General features: G+C 49.3%; 1 pseudogene; it reads right to left on the bottom strand.

The window, feature by feature from the left end:
• LOC131589777 (serine/threonine-protein kinase pim-1-like) lies at positions 1 to 22,918 on the bottom strand (annotated as a pseudogene).
• Positions 22,919 to 25,967: the final 3,049 nt, after the last annotated feature.

The following is a 25,967-nucleotide window of genomic DNA, read 5'->3' as shown; positions in this document are numbered from 1 at the left end:
TTACCTGCCAGGCCCTTGGATCCAACTGTGCATGTGGATCTCTCCCATCTCCTAGGGCAGATGAACACCCTGCATCCAAGGATGGCGGAAAAGGTCTTCTAAGGATGGCCTGTCCAAGGGTTGCATGGACAAACACCTCTTAATAATATCTTGGCATTCTGAAGAGAGAAACCAGGAATCAGCAGTCAGTTGGAGAAGTTGCCGCCCCCTTCCAGTGCCCAGGCCATGCTGGGTGTGCCCAGAGCTGGGCCTAAACCTCCCCATGGATTCACTGTTTGCAGGAGAGCAGGACATGTGCCACCTCCTCAGCAGCTGCCAGAGCAGGATGCTCATGAGCCCGCTGCTGTCTCCCAAGCCCGGTGTTCCCCCTGTGCCCAGAGATGAGGATTCACCTTGGGAGAGCCGTCGTGGGAACAAGATCCGTCCCCAGATCATCTGCTGGCCCCTCATGAATGGGTGCTTCCCGATGACCAGCTGGTATAGCAGGAGGCCCAGGGACCAGATTGTTGCTGCCTGGCCATGGTAGCGTTGCTGGTGGATCCACTCTGGTGGGCTGTAGGACAGGGTTCCTGTGGAACACAGATGGAGCTCATCAGGGAGATGCTGCTGCTCCCAGAGCCTCGCCCCAGCATCCCTGGGCATGTGGGGGCTGCCCCAGCGGCACACGGGGTGACCCACTGCCCTCTCGCCAGCACCTGGGACTTGGCTACAAACCCAGGGCTGGAAAAGAAGCCACTGCTGCTGGAAGAGGGCAGCAGAAGCACTGGGGAGGCCCAACCATCACAAGCAAATAAAAACCCACCCCATGGTAGAGAAAAACACACTCTCCTCCCTGCCTGCATGGCCTCCAAGAAATTGTTAATAAGCCAAGGCAAACGTGGGGAGCAGAGGAGTTCAAGCCCTTCCTCGCTGACGCACCAAACTCTCTGGGGCATGGGGTCAGACCCCTGCCCTCTGCTACCCCCATGGGGGTTTTTGTCAGGCTGGCTGTCCCAGCCCCAGACCAGGGCACAATGGGTGCTGAAGGCTGTTGGCAGGGCTGGGAGCTGGCCCCCCTCACACCCCCATTCAAATCAATTTGGCTCAAGCATTAATCCCATCCTGGCAGCAACACGGGGAATCCCCGGTGCCACACCCAGGCTGGGCCATGAGATGGCCAGGAGCATCCCCTGCCAGGGCTCACCTGCAAACTGGGTGTAGGCTGTGTCTTGCAGGAAGGCGCCACAGCCAAAGTCGATCAATTTCAGCTCCCCTGTGGCCAGGTCGAGCAGGATGTTCTCTGGTTTTATGTCCCTGTGCAGGACCCCGCAGCTGGTGCAGTGCTGCACGGCCTCCAGCAGCTGCCTAAACAGCCCCCGCGCCTCCTCCTCCGGCAGGAACCTCCGCTCCGCCAGCAAATGCGAGAGGTCCTGGCACCGCTCTGGACGCTCCAACACTAACACGAAGCTGTCGGGGAGCTCAAGCCACTCCAGCAGCTGAATGATTGCAGCACAGCCAGAGGACACCCTGTCCAGCAGCACGATCTCCAGGGGAGCACGGGTGCCGTCGGGCTGCGGGAGGAGCACGGTGCTGTCAGTGGGGCTGAGGCCGTGCCAGGGCTCTGGGACCCCTCAGCCAGCCCGGGATGCTCTGCACACCTCGCTCACCCCACACCCGCTCTCCCCGCAGGGCTCTCGGCGGCTCCCACCCTGCCGGGCCCCGGCTCATCCCTGCCCGGCACGCCCCGGCTTCTGCCGCTGGCCCCGCTCACTCACCAGCTCGCCCCAGAGCCGGACGCGATCCCGCGGCACGCATTTGATGGCCACCTGTGAGCAAGGAGCAGCAGAGGGTTGAGCTCGCTGCCCGCCCCGCCGCACCCCCGCCATCTCCTCCGCCCCCTCCTCCTCCTCCTCCTCCTCCTCTGCCCACCGCTCACCGGGGCACCGTCCAAGAGTCGCGTGGCCGCGAAGACGCTGCCGAAGCCGCCGCGCCCCAGCAGCGGGCCCAGCTTGTAGCGCTGCTGCAGGGCCTCCTGCGCCTTCCCTGGCGGCGAGTCGCGGCCATCAGCGCTCGGCCCGGGGCCAGGAACGGCCCCCGAGCGCTCCCCGACCTCCCCGGGCCGGGCATCCGCAGGCGTTCCCTCATTGGAACGCGGCAGCGGCGGCTCGGGGCCAGCGGCCGCGCTGCTGAGCGGCGGAGCTCGGGCCGGGGAAGCCGCAGCGGAGGCGGCGGCAGCGGCCGCTCCGCCTGTGTCCTCCGCGGGCCCCGGGAGGAGCCGGGGCCGGGGTCGGGGCCGGGGCCGGGGTCGGGGCTGGGGTCGGGACCGGAGCCTGCGTCGGGGCCGGGGCCGGGATCGGGCCAGGCGGAGCCAAAGGGCAGCGATTCCGCCCCAGCCCCAGGCAATGATGCCCGCCCAGCAGCGCCAGCGCCAGCACAGCCAGAGCCGGGCGGAGGCGAGACCACGGCGGGACGGCCGCGGACGGGGCCGGGGCCGGGGCAGCCCCGCAAGGGCCCATGGGCGGGGCCGGGGGCGGGCCGGGGGCATGGCCCGGGCGGGCACAGGGAGAGGGAACCTGGAAGAGGAGGGGACGAAGGAAAAGGGAGACCCGGAGGGAATGTGGGACAGTGGGAAAGGGAGAGGAGAGACAGAAAATTGATAAATTGGCTGCTTTCGCTGCTTCCACTGCTGCTGCTGCCGCCGCTGCTGCCGCTGCCGCTGCTGCTGCCGCTGCAACTGAAGCACCGGGACCGTTTGTCCCCGTGTCCGTTTGTCCGTTGCCCGCTCGGCCCCGCCCCGAGCCCCGCGCTCCCCAGGCAGCCCCTGAGCCTGGCCAAACACGGGAACTTTCCCTTGTTGAGCCAAGAGCCAGAGTCTTGACTCCTGCACAGGGGCACAGGAATGCCCTTGGTTGCTGCTGTGCCTCGTCCCTGCTGAGGGTCAGACACCATCTGAGCACATTCCCTGAATGCAGAAGTTGTACCTGAACCAAGCACTGCAGTTGTGTCTCCAGCATTGCTTTCCAATTAAACAGGGGAAGGCAAACTGCGTATAGCTCATGGTATTTTACAGTGTCTAAAACTTGCCAAGTCTCAGATCTTAGAGGTGAGCTCCATTTGGAATGAATGGGATGGAGAAAGTGCAAGATGGAAAAGAGAAACATAAAAATAAATAGAGAAAAATAGAGAAAAACATATTGGTTGTTTCTTTTGATTTTATTTTCATTTCATAAAAAAGTTGTTTCAATTTTCCCAGAATCTTCTCCCCAGTCCTGTCTGTTCTTTCCAAAAACCTGTCCTGGAGAAGAAGGCACAGCTCCTGTCACAAGATGTGCCCCCAGCTGCAGCTTCTCTTGGCTTCCCACACAGTGACTGCAGCACAACTCTTGCAGCAAAGCAGGACAAATATTTGAAGAACTTGACAACTTGTTCTTTCTTTTCCTTCTGGACAGTGGAGTTGTGCCATTGGTAAGGTTTTCACTGTTACTCTTCTAGCCAAAGAAAACATGATGAGGTACCAGGAATTGTTGGGGAATACATGCCTGGCTGAATGTGGAGAAAGAATCTCCAGAGCCTGCAGCCAGCAGTGCAGAGCTAATCATTCCAATAGCCCCATGGACATCTTGAAAGTGATCTGGAACATGAAGATGGGCTGACAGAGGGTGTTTGTTTCTGTGTTCAGTTTAGATGATTCCACATCTCTTGCAGTGGTAGAAATCAAGAGCACAATCAGTTGATGATAAGCATCAGAACATGATAAGCTGGACCTCTCAGTGGATGACAGAAAGACTGTGAAAAGGAGAAATGCAGGGAATGACTTGGTGAACTTTGTGTGTAAGAAGGGTCATTTTTTCCTAATCATTCCCAATTCATTGCCTTTGCTTCTATCCTTTTAAAAAGGCCAATTGCATCTCAGATTCCCCATGAAATGAGAACCCTGAGCTTGTGGGACTGCCTGAAAGGTGCCCTGTTCCTTTTTCTTCTGCTGCTCAGAAGAAACAATGAATAGAGTTGGGAAGTTCTAGTATTTCTTTCTCCTGCTGGATTTCTTCATTTTATTTGCCACTGCAGAGGCAATTTCTGTGATGGCCTCTGTCAGTTGATTCTATTTCAGCAGCAGCAGCAGCAACAGGGCTGTGTTTGAGCACTGCAAATGTGACCTGTGTGGCTTTAATTCTCCTTGATTTTGTACTCAGGGAGTTGGGAGCATTTTGATCTCTACTGATCATGATGCCAGAAACAAAAATCCTGAGTTCCCTGTGACAAAAGCACAGTGGATAGCACTGATTAAAAGAGGCAATTGCAGCTGTACTGCTAAAATTCAAGTGGCAAGCAGAAGAGGGGCAAGAGCAGCCGGGATCTACAATTGCCAAGGCAAAGGCACCAACAGCCTCCTGCTGTCACCTCAGGGTGAGTAAAACAGTGCTGAAAACAGCGCTGGAACCCAATCCTTTCTTCCTCTGAGGGCTGGCTGAGGGCAGCAGAGCCGGGCCCTGAGGAATCAGGGCTGTTTGTGGGGGATTGTTGCTGTAGTCCAGAACTGCCCTGGGAAAAGCCCTGGGAAGCCGAGGCAGGAGCAGGTGGGAAGGGCCGGTGCTGCTGCTGCTCCTGGCCGGGAGCCCCGGCCGGGCCGGGCCGGCGCCCGCTGCGCTGCGGCTGCTGCTGCTGCCAGAGCCGGGCGGGACTCGGGGACAGGGAATGGACACGGGGGGACAGCAAAGGCCTTGGGGGCTGCAGGGATGTTGGCACTGGGGCCAGCGCCAGCACAGAGCTTCAGCCCACAATGAACCCCGAGGGAAACGCTGGGGAAAGGCTCCATTCAGCCTTTCTTTACTCGTCGCTGTGAAGGGACCAAAATAAAAGGAGAAGGAGCAGGGCCCGACCCCTTCTCCTTTGGGAGGAGCCCCTGGGGCTGTGAGGGGCTGTGAGGGGATGTGAGAGGATGTGAGGGTCCATGAGAGGTCCTGTGGGGCCATGAGGGGCTGTGAGAGGCCAAGAGAGGTTCTATGGGGCAATGAGAGGGTCTATGGGGCCATGAGGGGCTGTGAGGGGCCATGAGGAGCCTCAGCCCTGGCAGGAGAGGTCCCCACCATGTCCCCAGGGCAGAGCAGCCGTGAGGGGCCGCGAGTGCAGACGTGGCAGCAGAGTGGACTTGGGGCACCTCTGGGAAAGGATGAGACACTTCCACATCTCCAAACCACACTAAACCCACCATTAACAGGATTTTCCATCTTTAGAATCCACTGGCAACTTGGAGTTGAGTGTACAGTTTAATTCTGGTGGGAAAAGCAAGGGAATTTTCCCAGTGTGTGACATCCAGCCATTTTTATTCGTGTCTAAGATTTAAAAGTCTTGACAGTGAAAAGTAATACTAATAAATAATAATAACAACAAGAACAAGAAATAAAGCCCTGAATCCCAACAATCAGCCCAGGAACATGTTTTTGTTTGTAGTAATAGATTCGTCCTAAAAAAATAAATGAATTAGATTTTATTTGTAATTCAGACAAAAGATGTTTCATCTTTTTCCAAGGTTCTGGTCCCCTTCCTCCAGGGTCATTTCCTTTACTCACCCACTTTCTAATAGGTAGAAGGGAGTTAAGGGCAACAGAAAAGGCAACAGCTCCTGTTTCAAAGGGAAGCAGCCACCACTCCAGTGAACCTGAATTGCCCCCAGGCACGTGTGTGCACTTGAAGGGTGAGCAGGTGTTGGGGACAGAGATCTCGCACTCCTTCTAAGGCTGTGAGAAACCCACAAGTGGCAAAGTATCATTGCAGGTCAACTCCTGTTGAAATTCCATTCCCCCACACCCTCCAAATGGGCAGGCAGGGCTGGGCTCTGGCAGGGTTCAGTTTTGAGTGCCTTGTGCTCCCTGGCATGGAAGTAAGTGATCCTATGAACTCTGGTACTGATGGACTGTGGTATGGCTGCTGAAAGAGGAGGGTGAATCTCAGCAGACAGGAAAGTCTCTTCTTCTCCTTTCTCCCTGCAGAACCCCTTCTCCAAAGAGAAATGCCTGTGCCAGGTTTCCATGAGACCCCTTCCCTCAGTGTCTGACCCACTGTGTGGTCTGCAGGAGCCAAAGCCAGAGGAGTCCCAATATCAGTCACCCCACGGTCCCCAGCAGGAGAAAGCACTGCTTGCAGTGGGGCTGCTGATCTGTGACCCGTCCTGGTTCCATCCACCCCACTCCTCTCAGCCACAGACACCAGAAGGATCCCAGGAAAAGCTCTACCAGATGCCAGGAGCACTCCCTGCTGTGGCCTCAAGGATGCTGGGTGACCTCGTGGATGAGGATCTGTGGCTGGTGATGGAATGTGTGGATGGAGGCCCTTGACAGGAGGTTGTTGGAGACACACATGGGGCTGAAGGAGAGATGGCAGCTGTCAGTCGGGAGGGCAGGGACCCCGCTTGAGAGTCCATTGCCTTGGACACCCTCAGCCACAAGATGTCCAAGAAGTCACACAAGGCTTTGGCACTCTCAGCCTTCTTTCCCCCAAGTTCCCGCTTTCTGTACATTTACGGCAGAGAACCTTGCTTGTTTCTAGAACTAGAACAAAGATCCCAGATGGAACAAGCCTTGCTGGTTTTAGTCAGAAGCATCAGTGACCAAAAGTTGTACTTCCTTTGGTTTGCTCACATCTTTGTTCCTTCTCAGTGTTCAGGCTGGGTTGTGGGGTGTCCTCATTTGCTGCATTTTCTGAGTTCCTCTTGGATCCCTTGAGCAATAGGTTGTGCCCTCTGAGGATCCTTTGTGCTCCTTGGTGACCCAGGAGAACCTTCCAGGCAGTTTTTGGGGGAGCTACTGCTGTGATGTCACAGGAACGTTGCCATGTCCTTGTGGTGTTCCCATTGCTGTGGGACACAGAGGCCTCAGTGTCAGAGCGGCTCTGGGTGCCTGATCATAGCCTGAGGATCCTCCTGCCCGAGGCATTCTCAGCAGCCAGCCCAGCCCTTAACCAGTGTCCTTCTGTCCTTGCAGGGGGACAGACAGTCTGCAGACATGTGCAGCACAGCCAAAATAATCCAGCAAGTGGTTGCTGCAGTTCACACTTAGGACTCTGTGGCTTCTTATGGGTATTTTTTAACCCACTGGGCCCCTGAATCGAGGATTTCCCCAGGTGCACCATATGTGCCTTTGGGTTTGCTCTGGGCTTTCTGTTCTTCCTTTGGAATAGAGGTGATTTTGAAAGAAAATTGCCATTAAGATACCATTCATTTGGGAGTGCTCCTGCCAACAACTTCTTAGAAAAGGGGTTGTTTGTAGCCAGCAGCGTGTGCACAGCATTTGAAATGGAGCCTGGGGGGGTTCTGTTCCCCAAGAAGAGAGTCTGTGGCAGCAGATCCTGGCACTCCTTCCGTTTGCTCACCCAGCCAAAAACTGGACACAGCCTTGTATTTTGTGCCGTTCTCTTGCTTGCTGTGTGATCCAAAAGGACTGTGACTCCAGGAGGGAAGTTGTGAAAGTAAAATGCTTTCTGTTGGCATTGACTTGTTGTGTGGGATTTTCCCGCAGAGGCAGCTTTTTCTCCTAACAGCGTCTGGCTCAGATGAAGGTCCCCTCACACATGGATACTGGGAAGCTCCTTCTTCAGTGAGCAGGAAAGGAACCTTTGGTGTTCAGAGATCCCAGCTGTTCCCTTTCAACACCAGTATGAGCCCAGTTAGCTCCAGTATGATCCTTGTCACATGGCAGCATTCCCAGTACGGTCCCATTTACCTCTGACTAGATCAATCCAGTCAGTCCCAGTATGATAGCACTGGCTCCCAACATGCTCCCAGTTGCTCCCAGTCACCCCCAGTATGGGGGATGATGTGCATGGTGTGTTCCCAGTCATTCTCAGGTACTCCCAGTATGAGTCCAGTCACTCCCAGTATGATCCAAAATTGGATTGCTGGGAGGCTTCATGGAATCCTGGAGACCACTGTGACACTCTAGGGCCCCATGGAACCGTGGTGACACCAGGTTGGCTGGGAGTGTTGATGTGCTGCAGGGTAGGAGGGCTCTGTACAGGGACCTGGACAGGCTGGATCCAGGGCCCAAACCCAACAAGGTGAGGTTTAACAAGTCCAAATGTCAGGTCCTGCACTTTGGCCACAACAACCCCTGCAGTGCTACAGGCTGGGGACAGAGTGGCTGGACAGCAGCCAGGCAGAAAGAGACCTGGGGCACTGATGGACAGCAGGCTGGGCATGAGCCAGCAGTGTGCCCAGGTGGCCAAGAAGGCAAATGGCTCCTGGCCTGGATCAGGAACAGTGTGGCCAGCAGGAGCAGGGCAGGGATTCCTCCCCTCTACTCTGCACTGGTTGGGCAGCACCTCGAGTGCTGTGTCCAGTTCTGGGCCCCCAATTTAGGAAGGCCATGGATGGGCTGGAGCATGTCCAGAGAAGGGCAACAAGGCTGGTGAGGGCTCTGGAGCACAAGTCCTGTAAGTGATAGTAAAAGATCTCAAAATGGTAGAAAATTTGGGGACTTAGAAAGAAAGTTAGGTTTGGAAAGGCCTTGGAAAAGTTGGCCCTGGGAAATGTTAGGCCTTGTACTTGCTAAAGATCAGGTCCAACTGCACCTGTGTAATCGGTAGATGATCATGATACAATTGTTAGATATGACTGGATATAATTATTGTTTAAAGAACACGAGGAACAATGTTTGGGGGCTGGGGGTTACCAGGAGAAATCCATGCTTGGGTAAAAACAATGCATACAATAGAACAATGTAAGTTTAATAATATGTAAGTTATATAATGCTAGAGTATAAAACATGTTCAACTCAAAACCAAGATGGGTCAGATTTGGATATGTGTACCCCTGACACCCAGATCTCTTAATAAAGCACCTGCATATAATCATTTGTGATTATGTGTGTTCCTGAACGCTAACCATTTCATCAGATTTTTCTGGAATTTTCTGAGATACTTGTGGAATTTTTGTGGAATTTTGTGGGATATTGAGGAGATTTTGTGGGAGGTTTCTGGAATTTCGTGGGATTTTTGTGGAATTTTGTGGGATATTGAGGAGACTTGAAGAATTTTGAGGGATTTTTTGTAGATTTTTGTGGAAATTTGTAAAGATTTTGTGGGATGTTTCTGGAATTTCGTGGGATTTTTCTGGAATGTAGTGAAAAATTGAGAAGTCTTGAAGAATTTTGAGGGATTTTTCTTAGATTTTGTGGAATTTTGTGGGATGTTTCTGGAATTTGGTAGGGTTTTGAGAAGATTTAGGGAATTTTGTAGGATGTTTCTAAAACTTTTTGGGATTTTTCTTGAGTTTTGTGGGATATTGAGGAGATTTTGTGGGATGTTTCTGGAATTTTGTGCGATTTTTTTGGTATGTTGGGGCAATTGTCGAGATTTTGTGGGATGTTTATAAAATTCTGTTGGATTTTTATGGGCTTTGGTGTGATTTTGAGAAGACATGAAGAATTTTGAGGGATTTTTCTTAGATTTTGGTGATATTTGTGGAGATTATGTGGGTTGTTTCTGGAATTTGGTAGGGTTTTGAGAAGATTTAGGGTTTTTTTTTTTCAGTAATTTCATGGGCTGTTTCAGGAATTTTATGGGATTTTGAAAAAATTCGAATAATTTTGAAGGATTTTTCTTGAACATTGTGGGATTATCTTGGATTTTGACGGATTTTTCTTGAATTTTGTGGAATATTGGGAAAATTTAAACAATTTTGGGAAATGTTTCTGGAATTTTGTGGGATTTTTTTTGGAATGTTGTGGAATTTTGTGCAATTTTGAAGAGACTTGAAGAATTTTCAGGGATTTTTCCTAGATTTTGTCAAAATTTGTGGAGTTTTTGTGGGATGTTTCTGGAAATTTGTGGATTTCTGTGGGATTTTGTGGGATTTTGTGGAATTTTGAAGAATTTTGAGGAGACATGAAGAATTTTGAGGTGTTTTTCTAGATTGTGTGGTAATTTGTAATGATTTTGTGGGATTTTCTGGAATTTGGTAGGGATTGAGAAGATTTAGGGAATTTTGTGGCATGTTTCTGGAATTTTGTGGATTGTTGTGAAATTTTGTGGGATTTTGAGGAGACTGGAAGAATTTTGAAACATTTTTCATAGATTGTGTGGAAATTGGAGATTTTGTGGGATGTTTGTGGAATTTTGTGGGATTTTGAGGAGGTTTAGAGAATTTTGTGGGATGTTTCTGGAAATTTGTGGATTTCTGTGGGATTTTGTGGGATTTTGTGGTATTTTGAAAAATTTTGAAAAGACATGAAGAATTTTGAGCTATTTTTCTAGATTGTGTGGAAATTTGTAATGATTTTGTGGGATTTTCTGGAATTTGGTAGGGATTGAGAAGGTTTAGGGAATTTTGTGGGATGTTTCTGGAATTTTGTGGGATTTTTCTGGAATTTTGTGGGGATTTTCAAGACTTTTGCGGGATTTTTCATAGATTTTATGTAAATTACAGGAGATTTTTTGGGATGTTTCTGGAATGTGGTGGGATTTTGCGAAGATTTTTCTTAGATTTTGTGGAATGTTTCTGGAATTTTTTGGGATGTTTCTGGAAGTTCGTACAATTTCTGTGGTATTTTGTGGGATTTTTGTGGAATTTTGTGTGATTTTGAGAAGACATGAAGAATTTTAAGGGATTTTTCTTAGATTTTGGTGAAATTTGTGGAGAGTTTGTGGGATGTTTCTGGAATTTGGTAGGGTTTTGAGAAGATTTATAGAATTTTGTGGGATGTTTCTGGAATTTTTGGGGATGTTTCTGAAATTTTGTGGGATTTTTGTGGAATTTTAAAGGATTTTGAGGAGACTTCAAGAATTTTGAGGGATTTTTCTTAGATTTTGTGGAAATGAGAGGAGATTTTTTGGATGTTTCTGATATTTGGTGGGATTTTGAGAAGATTTTGGGAATTTTTGTGGGATGTTTCTGAAATTTTGTGGGATATTTTAGGAATTTGGTAGGATTTCTGTGGTATTTTGTGGGATTTTTGTAGAATTTTGTGGGATTTTTGTAGAATTTTGTGGGATTTTGTGGAGACTTGAAGAATTTTGAGGGATTTTTCTTAGATTGTGTGGAAATTTGTGGAAGTTTTGTGGGATGTTTCTGGAATTTGGTGGGGTTTTGAGTAGATTTAGGGAATTTTGTGGGATTTTTTCACAGTTCCATGATGCTTTTCAAGAATTTTGTGGGATTTTCTGAAAATTTAAAGAGTCAGATATTTCTGGAATTTTTTGGCATGTTTCTGGAATTTTGTAGGATTTTTTTGGAATGTTGTGGAGTTTTGAGGAGGCTTGAAGAATTCTGAAGGATTTTTCTTAGATTGTGTGGAAATTTGTAAAGATTTTGTGGGATGTTTCTGGAATTTGGTAGGGTTTTGAGAAGATTTAGCAACTTTTGTGGATTTTTGTGGAATTTTGTGGTATTTGAGGAGACTTGAAGAGTTTTGAAAGATTTTTCTTAGATTGTGTGAAAATTGGAGGAGATTTTGTGGGATGTTTGTGGAATTTGGTGGGGTTTTGAGAAGGTTTAGGGGATTTTGAGGGATGTTTCTGGAATTTTGTGGGATGTTTCTGGAATTTTGTGGGATGTTTCTGGAATTTGGTAGGATTTCTGTGGGATTTTGTGGGATTTTGTGGAATTTTGAATGCTTTTGAGGAGACATGAAGAATTTTAAGGTATTTTTCTAGATTTTGAGGTGATTTGTAATGATTTTGTGGGATGTTCTGGAAATTTGTGGGATTTTTCTGGAATTTTGTGGGGATTTTCAAGAATTTTGAGGGATTTCTCTTAGATTTTATGGAAATTAGAGGAGATTTTTTGGGATGTTTCTGGTCTTTGGTGGGATTTTGAGAAGATTTTTGGAATTTTGTGGGATGTTTCTAGAATTTTGTGGGGTGTTTCAGGAATTTGGTAGGATTTCTGTGGTATTTTGTGGGATTTTTGTGGAATTTTGTGGGATTTTAAGAAGACATGAAGAATTTTGAGGTATTTTTCTAGATTGTCTGGAAATTTCTAATAATTTTGTGGGATTTTTGGTGAATTTGGTAGAGTTTTGAGTAGATTTCGGGAATTTCGTGGGATTTTTGTATAATGTTGTGGACTATTGAGGAGACTTGAAGAATTTTGAGGGATTTTTTGTAGATTTTTGTGGAAATTTGTAATGATTTTGTGGGATGTTTCTGGAATTTTGGGGGGTTTGGAGACAATTTAGGGAATTTTGTGGGATTTTTTCTGGAATTTTGTGGGATGTTTCTAAAATTTTGTGGGGATTTTCATGATTTCTGGAATTTTTCTTAGATTGTGTGGAAATTGGAGGAGATTTTCTGGGATGTTTTTGGAATTTGGTAGGGTTTTTACAAGATCTAGGGAATTTTGTGGGATTTTTGTTGGAATTTTTGGGATATTGAGGAGACTTGAAGATTTTTGAGGCATTTTTCTCAGATTTTGTAGAAATTTGTGGAGATTTTGTGGGATGTTTCTGGAATTAGTAGGGTTTTGAGAAGATTTAAGAAATTTTGTGGGATTTTATTTGAATTTTGAGGGATTTTGAGGAGACATGAATAATTCTGTGGGATTTTGGAGCAGTGCCTACAACTCCCGTGATGCTCCGCGGCACCTTTAAACCATATTATAAGGGCGCCTACAGCTCCCATCATCCCCCGCGCCCCATGGAGCCCTGGTACAGCCCCCCCAAGCGCCCGCCCGGACCCCGAAGGGTCCCCAGATTCCCCTCCCTGACTTCCAGGTGTTTCCCTGGACCCCCAAGTGTTCCTCCTGACTCCGAATTGTCCCACAGAATCCTTATGTGCTCCTCCATGTGCCCACCCGGCTCCCCCAAATGTCCTCCAGACCCCCAGGTGCTCTCTAAATTCCCTTCCCAGACCTGAGACTGCCCCAAATGTTCCCCAGAAAAGTCTCCATAGACCCCAAAGTGGCCCCTTTTACCCTGTCTGAGAATGCTTTGGGATGTCAGTCCCAGGTGGGCGATGTCAGACATGCTGAGGCTCGGGGTGAGGAGCAGGTTGTCCAAACAGGGGCAGCCCAAAAGGGGCTCATTCTTCTCTGTGACCAGACCTCCTAAGGAGACATTCAGCATCAGGATTGTAAAGAATAAATTGTAACCTCCTGATCAGTACACAAAGATGTTTTACAGTTTGAAGAGTAGAATGTTGTCACTGTAAGGGGCCTTCTTTGTTAATATACCTCATGTTGTGTCATGTTTAGTAAATACCAATATTGTTGTACCAGCCTTGTTAAAGCCACCTGGCCTTGTCTATTGCCTCTGCTGCTCCCGGCACCCTCCAATGGCACCGATGACAGCACCCAGTGTGTAGATGAGCCGAACTCCCATGGGGGGTAGCACCCAGGGGAAGTGGGATTAACATCCCAAGACCCCAAGAATCAGCGAGCCATGGCACAAACTGGACTCCAAACTACACTGAGGAGCAAGGGAGAACATTGAGCAACTGACTGATGTTCCGGACCTTGTTGTTATAACTACACGACATTTACTATCCATGACTACCCTAGGTTTACAATGAACCAGCGTCTTCCTAGAGACTCTCCTGAAGATGGAATCCCCATCTCTGCCTTGTTGCAAAGTTGAACACCTCCTTTTCTGGGTTGTCCATTGGGAACAGCAGTGGTCGAGCTCCCCCACCTAGATCTGACCTCAATAAAGGCATTAAAAAGGAGCTGCTCTCCTTGCCTATTCTTTTCAGAAGGACTGACCCCATGGCAGAGTGACCCACGCTGCAGCACTGTGAGGGGGCTGTTCCTCATGGGATGGACTCAGGTTGGAGAAGTTCCTGGAGAAGTCTCCGGTGGGAGAGAGCCCAGGGTGCAGCAGGGGAACGACTCCTGTCCCTGAGCAGGGGGAAAAGCCCCGGGGGATGGAGTGACCATGGCCCCATTCCCTGTGTCCCTGCACTGCCGGGGGAGGAGGCACAGCTGGGAGAAGGGAGGGGTGAGGGGAGCTGGTTTTAAGGGTGTTCATTTAATTCTCATGATCCTGCTCTGAGTTTTTGGAGTTTTCTGCCAGAAATCTCTCTCCTCCCACACTCATCCACAGGGATTTGAGGCAGTTTTCCCTTTTTGGGGAAAATCCCAACAATGCACTGATGCTCCTAATTAGAGGTGGAGAAAAGAGGCTAGGGCTTCCCGCTGAGCCGGAGCCACCGAACACCCAGGGCTGGGAAAGGCGGGCCGGGAGCTGCGGAGAACTTTGTTTGTATCCGGAGCTCAATGGCAGCTCGGGCCGGGCCCGTTCCAGGGCTGTTCCTCATCTCCGCCCTTCCCCTCACACAGCCCGGGGGGCCCTGAGAGCGCGGGGCGGGGCCGTGCCGTGTGCAGAGCCCGCCGCTGGCTGCGATTGGCTGCTGCTGCCGTCACTCATGGTTCTGGCGCGCTCTGATTGGGCAGAGCGGGGACAAGCCCGGCCCCGCTGGCGCCCCCAGGGCGGCCGTGGGGCAGGAGAGCCGCCATTGCCGGAGCGTCTGTGCGGGCCCGGGAGCGGCGGCAGCAGCGGCCGGAGCCCGGTGAGGCGGCGGCGGAGCTCGGAGGCGGCCCCGGCCATCGCAGGTGGGAGCCGCGCTCGGTTCTGCGGGGGCTCGGGGCTCGCTGCGGGCCCGGGAGGGGGCGGCATGGGGCTGTGGCCGGTGAGTTGTGCCGTGGCCGGCCCGTGTTGGCCCTGGCGTGAGGGCGCTGCGGGAGCGGCTGCCCGCGGTCTCCTTCCCGCTGGGGCCTCGGCAGGAGCCGCTGCCGGAGCAGCGCTGGCTCGTCCCGGTTCGTGTCGGTAGCCCGGAGGTGGCTGCGCTGTGCCCGGGGCTGGGCGGGAAAATTCCCGGTGCCAGAGGTTTGTGTCCCCAAAGGAGCCAGAGGAGTGGTGTGAAAGTGACTTTATTGCTGCCCAAAGGGAGAGGCCATGGGGCATTTGCCCTGCGCTCTCTCCAGTTGCTGGAGGACGCGGCCTCGTTTTTATCCTAATTTTCCCGGCCGTATGTCCCTCTCCCTTTCCCCACTGGCGGAGGTGCTTGGAAGGTTCAGACTTCCCGATCTGCCTCCTGTATGTCCCGGTTAAGATGTACACCCCACTTTTGTAGAACATCTGATATTGATGGCTCTGTTAAGTCTTTGTTCTTCTGGAAGTTCAGGAGTTTAGCGGGACCTTGTCGGAGCAGCGGTCCTTGTCAATTAGTAACATTTTCTGAAACTGATGCTTTGTCCCATTGCTTCCTTACGTGCAAGTCCTTGGCCCTATCTGCAAGCTGATTCACTCATTGACTCTGTCTTTTATTCCTGTGTGTTTCATTTTGGGATTGCTCTCAGTGCCCTCATTCGCTGTCCTTTTGTAGCTGTTTCTGGCTCAGGAGGTCTGGCTGCCCCCTGCATCCCCTTGCTCACCTGCTGAATGAGCTGCACTCAGCAAGGTGTCGTGCATGGTGAAAAGATGAGAGTTGCTATAGAACATAAAAAGGAGAAACTGCATTCGTTTAACCCGTGGTCTGCCAGGGAACCACAAAAAAGTTGCCCATTCCCATCCTTTCCACGTATGGACCGGTACATGAGCTCTTTTCTTATATCCTTTGTTATCTGTTTCTCCACTTTTCCTTTGTGATCTATTTTCCAACAGCAGTTTGAGTCATTTAATTTTCCACAAACTCTGCCTCCTTTTCCTGCTAAAAGATAATCTGACTCCATCCCATGGTGAAATGTTGCATTCCTCATCTGAGCGGATTGGTTGTGAAGAAAGTCAGGAATTGGAGCTGTCTGGTTGGGTATTATTTTGAGGACATCCTGTAATCTAATTATGCCATGTAAATGATAAATGGGTTCTCTGGCACCTGATATGAATTTGTTAAGGTTCCCAGGGGCTGGTCCATGGTGTTGCAGGATTTGTTTGGGTGGCCGTTCATCTTTTCCCCATTTTTGGGTGCTCCCTCCAGCCAGGGCTCCATCAATTGTTGGCTTTTCTCTAATTAAATCAGCACATATTTGGATTCCCAACTGATTTCCCTTAACTTGTGGTACCAAAAAAAGCCCCAGTGCTCTAATTCACCCTATATGACATAGAAATTGAGAGCACAAGTTGAGGTGGGGAGTGGGATGATCCCCCCATTTTTTTTAGTGAAGTTTTCACAACATTCTCAATTTGCTGTTTTCCTTTTCAGCTTAACCTATTTCTGCTGCAGAGTCAGATATCCTCACCATGGGCTCTGCCTTTAGCTGTGCAAATTCCCCTTGTGCCAGCAGGCAGAGCTTGGGGTGAGGGGCAGAGGGAATCAGCCCAATTCCTCCCCCAGGCAGGAAGACCCTGGTACACTGTCCATGCTTTGCTCCAGAGGTGTTGATTTGCATTTCTAAAGCGCCTCTCCTGGCTGTCTGGAATGAAGCTTCTCTTCCAGGGCAGCCTTGGGATGACTCACATGGAGCCTCCCCACAATCTGCTTTTTTTTCTTTTTTTTTTTTTCAACAATTTTCTATTAACTCTTTACATTTTAAAGGGCCTCCTTTCAAGCTCTTCTAGTTTTTAAAATGCAGCTTAAAGGTGAACATGGAAAAACCCATACCATAATTTTGTCATCACTAAGAGCCATGCACAAACATAAAAACAGAAATTAGAAAGCAATCAAGTGTTTTCTTTTTCTTCTCCTCTGACTAAAAACTGATTCTCACACCACTGGCCCAAACAGAACTGACAGTAGAGAAGTAGAATTATTACAAAAAATTATTCTAATGGTGTAATCCTTTCACTGCAACTGTGAAAAGCAAAAACTCTCCAACAATGCCTTTGGAGAAATAAAGCATTACTTGATTCTGAACAGAATCATTTAAACCACATATAGTCTGCATGTGCAGAGAAAATCATTCCATGACATGTGAGTTTTACTAGATGTTTCCTAAACTTTGCACAGTCTGAACCCATAGAAATCCATTGGTTTTGTGTTCATTGTTTCCAGGTTGTGGAGTCCTTAGTGTTTGGTTTCCTGTTGCACCCAGATTTCTGTCTCTGATGTGAATTAGGTCTGCACTCCTGCATTTCCTGCTCAGCCTTTTCCAGGCCAGGTGTCTCCAGCTGTGCCAGGGCAGTGTCTGGGGTAGATGTTGGTTGATGTTTGCTGCTGGCCTTGATGTTTTGTTGATGGTTGTTGTCTTTGTGGGAATCTTTTGGGCTCTTCCCAGTCTGTTGACATGTTAAGCTCATCTCTGCTGAGTGGTGGACCATCCCTTTAAAAAATCCTTTAAAATTCCCTTCCCCAAGGTAAATGCAAACCAAGCCTGACTGGAGAAATCAGATAAAAAATAATTTTACACTTGGTATATTTTCCCAGAATCTAATCCCAGCCAGCCCAGAGTGTAATTGAGATCCAGAGTGGAATTCTCACGGTGCCTTCCCCAGCAGCTGTGGTGAGGGCAGGCACAGAAAGCCCTGAAGCTCCAGCAGTGCCAGCCAGGATTGTCCCGCAGTGGCTGGAGATGCCAAAGGAGGGTGCCCAGGCCGAGGATTTCAGCAGAGGATCTGTGGGCAGGCCCAGGGGCTTCCCCCGCTGGGGAGCCCTGGCTGCTGCTGCGTTGCCTTCAGTGCAAGCTCAGGGGCGGTCTCCCATCCTCCTGCTGCAGCCAGGAAATCCAAATCTGTCTCGTTAGGGACTTTTGGATTAGGTTCTTTTTCCCTTTGAACTGAAGATTGACGAGAGGGAGGCAGTTTTCTCTTGTTCCGTCTCAGTTGTTTATTTTTTCCTTATCAGCATTACAAGGTACAAGGAGCTATGTGCACTATGATAGAAAAGGGTAAAATGGCTAACAAAGATCTTCTTCAAGGTCTTTTATATGTCCATTTACCCAATTAACAGATGCCAACTAAATTATTTTTCTTAGTGACCCAATGACCCAACACCTGTGTGCTGCACTGCGGCATTTTTTACCCAATCACTTACTACTACCCAAAAACCCCTAGGAGAAGAACATGAAGAAGAAAGAAGGACAAGAGACAACACCCTAAATCCTCCATCTTGTCTCCTGTTCTCTAAACTACTTTTTCACCTAGTGATTTAAGAAACTTTCTAATCTACACACTTACACTTTTCCTATCTAACTTTAACATTTGTTTTCATGTATCACCATGAAAACATGCTCATGAATTTAATATTGTATGAAATTCAGTGTTTCTTTGAATCTTAGAACTAAGTATTAGAAACAAGGGCACACACTCTGTATCTCAGACTCCAACACAAATCTCCGGGGCTTCAGAGCCCTTGAGCCGAGGCTGAGGGGTCCCCCCGTGTTCAGCTGTGCTGGGGCTGTTTCTGTGCTCAGGGACACTTAGAATGAGCTGTGTCACTTGGCCACCAGAGCTGCTTCTTTCTACTGCTTTGGCAGGACCCGATGTCCTGGTTGGATGTTATGAACAGCAAAGTCCCAAGGCAGGGTCTGTGCCAGCCGAGCTTCCTGAGGGAGGGATTCCACAAGAGACAGGATTCTGGCCACAGCCTGCTTTGAATATACATCCCTGATCTCCACCCTGCACTAGGTGGAGATTTACCAGGGTAAGGAATTTCAAAGACCAATTCCAAGGGAGATATCTGCAATCTGAATAAGTATTTCCCTTACTCTTGCCAAAGCCAATGGCAAAGGCCGTACCCACAGAATCTTGGTTTCTATCACCAGCTTCCAAAGGTGTTTGTTTGTTTCCCCATTCATTCTTTCTACCTGACCTGAGCTCTGGGGGTGCCCGGGGTTGTGGAGGTCCCATTGTATTCCTAAAGCTGCCATAACACCCCTGAAGGATCTTTGCTGTAAAATGAGTTCCCCTGAGTCTGTTGCTTCCATAATCCCTTATTTTCTTGGAATTAATATTTTTTAGGAATCCCTTGATAACTGATCCAGTGATTGCTGAGAAGTCAGAATTGCTTTTGGCACCCTGTTAGCTGCCCTGGTGTCACCAGAAGATATTTAAGCCTTCCTGCTCAGGGCATTTCAGTGCCAGGCTCTTACATGCACAGCCAGCTCTGCAGGTTGAGCTGATATGGGGGCTGTGACCTGGGCTTTGTCTAATTCCCTTTCCTTAACAATAGCGAGTCTTGTAATTCTTCCCCCTTCTGCTGCCCTTGAAAGCCCATCCATAAACACATTATCTCCCTTAGGCCAGGGAATGTCTCATAAATCTCTCTCAGCCCTGGTCTGGAGCTCTGTCACTGGAATGCAGTCATGGGTTTCTTCCCAGCCCCCTCTCCAGGCTGTTCAAACAGGAGGCTGGGTTAAACCCTTCTTCTGTCCTCAATTCTAAATCCTCCTGTGCCACTGAACAAGTTTCACACTGTAATCACTGAGCTCTGCTCATCCATTTAGAGTCTCTGTTGGGGTACAAAGCTTTAACTTGATGCCAGACTTGAACGTAGGAGATCCTCCTGCCATCAGTTTTTGGGCCTCAGTTCCCATTAAAGCTGTGGCAAGTTTTGTTTACTTTTTCACATGCATACCGTAACATTGAGACTATCTGGGGTTAAAAAATCACACAATGTTCTGGCTAGAACAGAGACTCCTCAATCCAGCTCCTGCAATTCCCTAATTATCCTAAGAATTGCTGCAGCTCCTTTTTAGTCCTGGGAAGTGTTATTTCTGAGATTCCCCAGACCCTCTCTGGGTTAATACACCACAAGCCTTCAGTCAAAATAGGTCCCAAATATTTAACCTTTTTATCCACTATTTGCGGTTTTCCCCCAAGTACTCAAAGATGCTTTTTAGCCTGAAAATTAAGTGATTGCACAGAGGCTTCTTCTACTTCTCCTCCTGATTGGAGCAAGTCATCCACATCCTGCATTAACCCAGTCCCTGGGGCTGGGGTAAATTCCTTTGATATTTCTTGCAAGGCTTGCCCAAATAAGGCCGGTGCTTCCGTGCATCCCTGCAGAAGGACCGTCCATGTGTTCAGCATTTTCCCTTCTACCTCTTGTTCACACTCAAAGGTAGAATTCAGTTTGCATCCTCTGTAAGTGGGCATCCCCAGAAAGCATCTTTTCCATCAACTTCTGAATGGCAGCAGTGTGAGGAGGGGACTTGGTTCAGGATAGTGTAAGGATCTGAGACTGTGGGGTGCCTCAGTTTCATCATCTCATTTATTATTCTTGGGTCCTGCAGCATTCTGTGGATTCCATCTGGTTTCTTGTTTGGCAGGATAGGAGCATTATAGGAAGACATCCCTGGCTCCAAAAGCCCTGCCTTGAGCAGGACTCACTAACAGGCTATGAGCCCTTCCTTCCCTCTCTTGGAACAGGATATTGCTTTTAGACACCTCTTGTCCTGGTTGCTTCAGGGTAATTTGGAGAGGCTTCATATCTAATTTTCCCTATTTCCCTGGGGCTGCCCACACTTCTGGGTTCACGTCAGCATAGGCCCTGCTAGACATTTGTCATGGAGTTATGTTGATATATTTTATATATTAGTAAGGGCCTGTCTGCACAAACCAGTCTTTGAAATAAGTCATGATATTAATGGCTAAAGTCCTTGAAACCTTCTTGCAGAAGAGAGAGTAAAGCAAAACAATATCCTTGTGTGTAAGAGAAAAAATGTAAACCTGTGTGTATTAGCCAATAGTAACTTGCTTAGCCCGTGGACCCTGTAGAACCCTATAGAAGGTGCGCTAAAGATAGAAATAAACGGCGTTCACATTTACTTCTGTGAAGACTGGTGGATAGCTGGCGGTCTCTCAATATCTAGCACTTCGAGTGGGACACCCTGTGGGCAGGGGTCTTTGGTGGGTCCACGCACAGTGGGACGGAGCCTTGGACCGAGGTTGGTGGAGCAGATCTGAGCGCAGATAGATGCTGCCTTGGATCGGTACCGGATAGGCAACCTGAGCACAGTGAGATGCGGAAATTCGGGTTGCTGGGGGAGTCCGTGGTGCGGGGGCATAGTAGAGGGGTCGCAACCTTCCCCCCCATCATTTGCCGCTAGCATGGAAGTGGAATTTGCGGCGGCGAAAAAACTGCTTCTTAGCATTCTTGTTAAACGAGGTGAAGCAGCCCGGGAAAACAACCTGGATATGCTCATTATATGGGCTAATTGTCATGGGCATTTGACAGTGCCCTCACTGCTCTTTGCAGTGAAGGAACGGACTGATATAACGGCTCTGATATGGGAAACGGCAATCACAGAAAAGAGCAAGGACACTGTGTCTCTCGGTCGAACTTGGCAAATTGTAATTAATACCTTAAAAAACCAGAAAAGCGAGATATGCTGAGGCTGTAAGCCCCGTAATTCTACCTGCATCACAGTGGCAGATGCCTTTACCTCCCACTGCTGGGCAAGCACTCCTATCTATGCTGCCCTTGCAGAGAGGGAGGGAGAGGCAGAGAGAAGAAAATAATGAGAAAGAAGTTCCACAGCGAACGCTAAAACAACAAACAGAATCTGTTCACTTATGGCAGGATGTGATACATCCAGAACTATTTGCTTCACTTTTGGAGTCATTTTTAACACTACAATCTTATTTAAGTTCCAACTTTACCACCCTGGAAGAAAAGAAGCCAAATTTAGATTGGTTTCCACCCGAACCAGGGGGACATGGGGGAGCACTGAGGTGTGTGCAGAGAGCGGGGGCACCCTTGGGGTAGAAGCAGTGCAAGAAAAGTTCCAAGGCCACGCTGAACAATTACAGAAGCAGTTGAGCAGAAACAGGTGGCTCAGACAGCTTCAAAGAGAGACAAAATAGCCAAAAAATCACAAACTATATGGTATCTAGTTCAAACTTCATCACTGTAATTAGAAGTTGATAAGCTGCAATGGTCACCGTTGTTACCACCTGGCCCTAAGAGATTTTTCGTGTAACATCGCCTGCTTTTGCAGAATCGTGCCCTTTTTCCTCTATTGGCGAACAACGAGAGAGAAGTTGAGAGAAAAAAAACTGCATTTGTTAAAGTTAATTTTGTGAGGTTTTTTTTTTCTTTCTCTCCGTTTTTCCTCTCTGCGAGAGTATATGGAAAATGTGAAGAAAGATAACAGCAGAGCTGCAGCAGCAGCAGGGCAGGCAGTCCACCCCCCCGCTCCCTCTCTAAGAAAAAGCACCGGGATAGTACCCAGTTTGTTAAAAAGTCATGATTTATTGGGTTTTCAAAATGTTTTTATATACCCTTTTAGAGTTAATTTTGTGTTTTAAGTAATTATGAGTTTATGCAGTTGCAGTTTTTAGTGTTTTACTAGAGAAATTATTGTGATTCTTTGGAAGTTAAAAAAAAAAAAAAAAAGGTGTTTAAGGTGAATATTAACAGAAGTTGCCTTGCAATAATTGGTTTTAGAACCTAAGGTTAAAATATGGTGTGATTTACAGCTTCTACAAAAACCTTCCAATTAATGTTATCTAGAGAAGAGATTTGTGGTTTAAAAAACAATTAGTTAAGACAACTTTACAAGACAAAGTTAAGTTAAAGTATATATTATCTATTTGCTTGTTTTTTCCACAATTTTAATAGGGTAATTTCAATGTGAGTTCTTTTGTTATATAAAATACATATAACTGCATATATACCTCTGGAGGCCTAAGAACCAGCCAGCCTCACAATCCTGGCTCTCCCCTGGAGAGCTTCTCCCTAGGCGAGACACTTTTATCCCGTGAAGAGAAAAAGTGTCACTCCCAGAGGCCGTTGAGTTGAACATGTTAATTTGTTACACCCCATTGGTTTCCCTCCCTATCAATCCACCCCGATACATGTATCCAAGTTTCCCCCGCCCCTCTCCTTCCCTATAAATACCCCAGTTTTTTTCCCCTGTTGGGGGAGCTGCTGTCACCGGCTCCCTTCACTGAGGGCCCTGCTACAATAACGGCTGTTTCTCAGTGGAATGCCATACAGCTCTCTAGTCTCTCTCTCCGCGTCGCCTGCACGCTGCCGCTGAGCTGAGATCACTCACCGGGCAGAGGACGTGCCTAAGCCCCTGGGCAGTCCTTTTCAGGACGGCTTCTTCAGGGTAGTCATGGCACCCCGTCATCTACACCGCCGCGGCAAGTGGCGCCCAACGTGGGGCAGACAAAGAGCCCCTGAAGAAGCGTCCGCCTGCAGTTTTAACTGCAGAGCGTGCCACTGTTGGAGCTGCCACCCCCCGAGGAGAACCACTTGCATTCTAGCAAGTGGCAATTTGAAGGGCTGCGACCAGGACCCTCGCTGACCATCTGGGGCTAAGAAGACAGAAGATAGAATAACCCTTGAGGACCGGCCGCCAGGTGACCACCTACCCACCAGCTTTCTGTTGGCCTCATCAGCATCGGCCAAAGAAAAAGTGTGAGTCACCCCATTAAGGGTTTTTTGGGCCTTTCTCATTTTCGTTTGCATTTTGCTGCTGGGTGGGGAGTGAGAAGGATGGGGAATCAGCTTTTCAGACCCAAGCTGACCCCTCCTGAGAGGGACTTTTATATCCAAGTTGTGGGCACCCTCAAACCGGGAAATTTTAAGTTTTCAAAAGGGGAGTTAAAGAGATTTATTAATTGGATTTTTAAACATTTTCTAGTTGATTCTACTGCTAAATCGGGAAAATTTTGGGACAATGTGGGGAGAAAGTTGTATACTGTTCAGGTGGGGGGAGATTTATCAGTTGCCAAGTTTTTTCCTTTGTTTCAAACCATTATACTTTCTGTTGAGAAAGAGGGAAAAAGAGTTGATGAAGTTTTGGGCCCCCAGTTGAAACCCCCGTCCCCATTACCCTTTCCAAGTGTTCCTAAACCCTCTTCCCTACCTGAGGGACAGTTGGCAGGTGGACGTAGCCACCAGGCACAGGGTTGCTGCCGTCTCCCTGACACCCTCCCACCGCCTCTCTACCCTTACCAGGACGGCACTGGCCATGCCGCTCTGGACCTTTCCTCTACCCTCCTCCCTATGCCCACATACCCGGTTGCATCCCCCCCGGTTCTTTACGTTAGTAAAGATGGCGCTGGCAACATGGCCAGCCCCGCCATCTTGTCTCCTTCGCACCCAGGTTTTCCCACCCTTGCACCTCAAAATGGTCACTTTCCCGCCTCTACCCCTTCTCTTCCTGTCGCGCCCTGCTCTTCTTCCCCTCCCATTGCGTCGCTGGGTGTAACGGCGTCGGGCCCCTCCCCTTCCATCTGGAAACCCCTCCCCATTGTGGACCCCAGTCCCGCCCCTTCCAACCAGAGCTCTGCCCCCAATGGCAATCCCACCACCAGTCCCCCCAAGACTGGGACCGGAAGTGCTAATGACGGCAACCGGAAGGAAGCCATCTTGGCTTCCTCAGCCACTCACAAGCGAGCCAGTACCGGTTGCCCGAAACGGCCACGCGCTGTCAGCAAGCGCCCCCCATCTCCTCCAAGAGATGAGGACAGTGAGTCCTCATATTCAGATTCTGAATATGAGGACCACTGGGCCGAGGTACAGAGGCAAGCCACGTGGGCAGGGGACTCAGCCCCGTCCAAAAAGATCTTAGCTTTCCCTGTGGTACATAAGGACAGGGCAGGGGCACTCACTAATGTATGGGAGACCCTACACTACAGGGAGTTACAGGAGCTGTGCAAAGCCGCTGAAGAGTGTTGCCGCCCATATTGCTTGGTTTTATTAAGTTCAGAGGTGGTTTACCCCAGTTGCTCCCCGGTCATAAAGAATGGTTTGTCCCCAGGTGCCCATCATGGTAAACCCTTCCCATTTTTCCAGATTGTTCCCCATCCATCACCCTAATCCTGCCCCTAAGCCCTGTCAATCTATGTGAACCCCCACCTTTTGTTCCAGTTCTTTCCTTGCCTATCATCCTTTCCTCGACGCCCTATTGATTGTACAGTTGCTTTCCCCCCCCCTGGGTCCCTACCATTGGTCCTGCATATTGTAATCCCCACCCATAACCCCTCCGTGGCTGTTGTCCCATTGGTCACCATACGAGCCGCCCACGGTCCTTAAAACCTGGCGCATGGGGGTGCCCAGGGTCTCGGCTCAGACCTCCCCCCTGTGATCCCAGCCCCGCACCTGTTGGAATAAACTTGTTCCTGGGAAATCGGAGGAGTCTGAGCACTCTTTCTCCCTTCGCCGCATCCCGTGTCGCCCTGTAAGCCACAACGCCAGAGCGCAGAGGAGCTCTGGAGGTTCCAGGTTGAGCCTCGCAGTGCTAGCCTGGTTCCCCACTCCTGCCGCTGACATCGGCCACAGCTAGCCGAGGCAAAAGAGGCCGATTCGGGCAGCGACAGATGACACTCAACGCGGGGCCTCTCGTGAGGCGTGGAGACCCCCGGAGAAGTCGGTGAATCTACGCACTTGTGTGGATTTTACAAAAGACTGTGAGCGGCAGCTACCCCGGTAGAGCAGACTCATTTTTGTCGAGTGCTGCTCCCAGGGATCGAGGTGGCAACCGTCGACGTGCCGACGATCGCCTCGGGGTTTGTGGACGTCTCCTGCAGCACCGGTCCGGAATTGGGTGAGTAGCCCCACGTGGGGGACGAGGGGGTGTGCAAGTGTGTGCAGCTCCCCCTGCTGTGTGTTGGTGTGCAGCTCCCCCTGCTGTGTGTTGAGAATCCCTCGGGGAGGGAGTGTGGGGTAGCCCGGTTCAGACCCGTACTTTGTTACGTGTGCCTTTAGCTGCAGGGGGTGGTGGGAACTGCTGTGCTGGGGTTAGAAAGATGGGCGCACGTCTGTCAGCACAGCAAAAAAGAGTTTTCTACCAAGTTGTGAGTACCCTTGAAGGAGAGAGTAGACGGTTTTCTCGTGGGAGGGTGAAACAGTTTGTGAGATGGCTGTTCCTGCATTTCCCCAACTTCACCCCAGACAGAGCAAACACCGTAGAGTTTTGGAATGAAGTCGGAATAAAGTTAACAGAGTTAGTGAATGAAGGAGATACATCGGCTGACAAATTTGTAACATTGTTTATCTTAATTCAGTCTGCCGTAATAAAAGAAAAAAAAATGCAGGAGCAAACGCCACAAACTGCCCCAGTTTCCCCAGTTTTCCCATCCCCGTGTTCCTCTCCCCCTGATCCCGAGTTGAGGGAGACCTGTGGAGCGACCTGCAGGGCAAATTGTCCTGTTCAGGGTTCCCCCAAGGGT

This window comes from Poecile atricapillus, chromosome 30 (assembly GCF_030490865.1).
Source record: "Poecile atricapillus isolate bPoeAtr1 chromosome 30, bPoeAtr1.hap1, whole genome shotgun sequence".
NCBI lineage: Eukaryota > Metazoa > Chordata > Aves > Passeriformes > Paridae > Poecile > Poecile atricapillus.
This window is presented reverse-complemented; position numbering and strand designations above follow the sequence as displayed.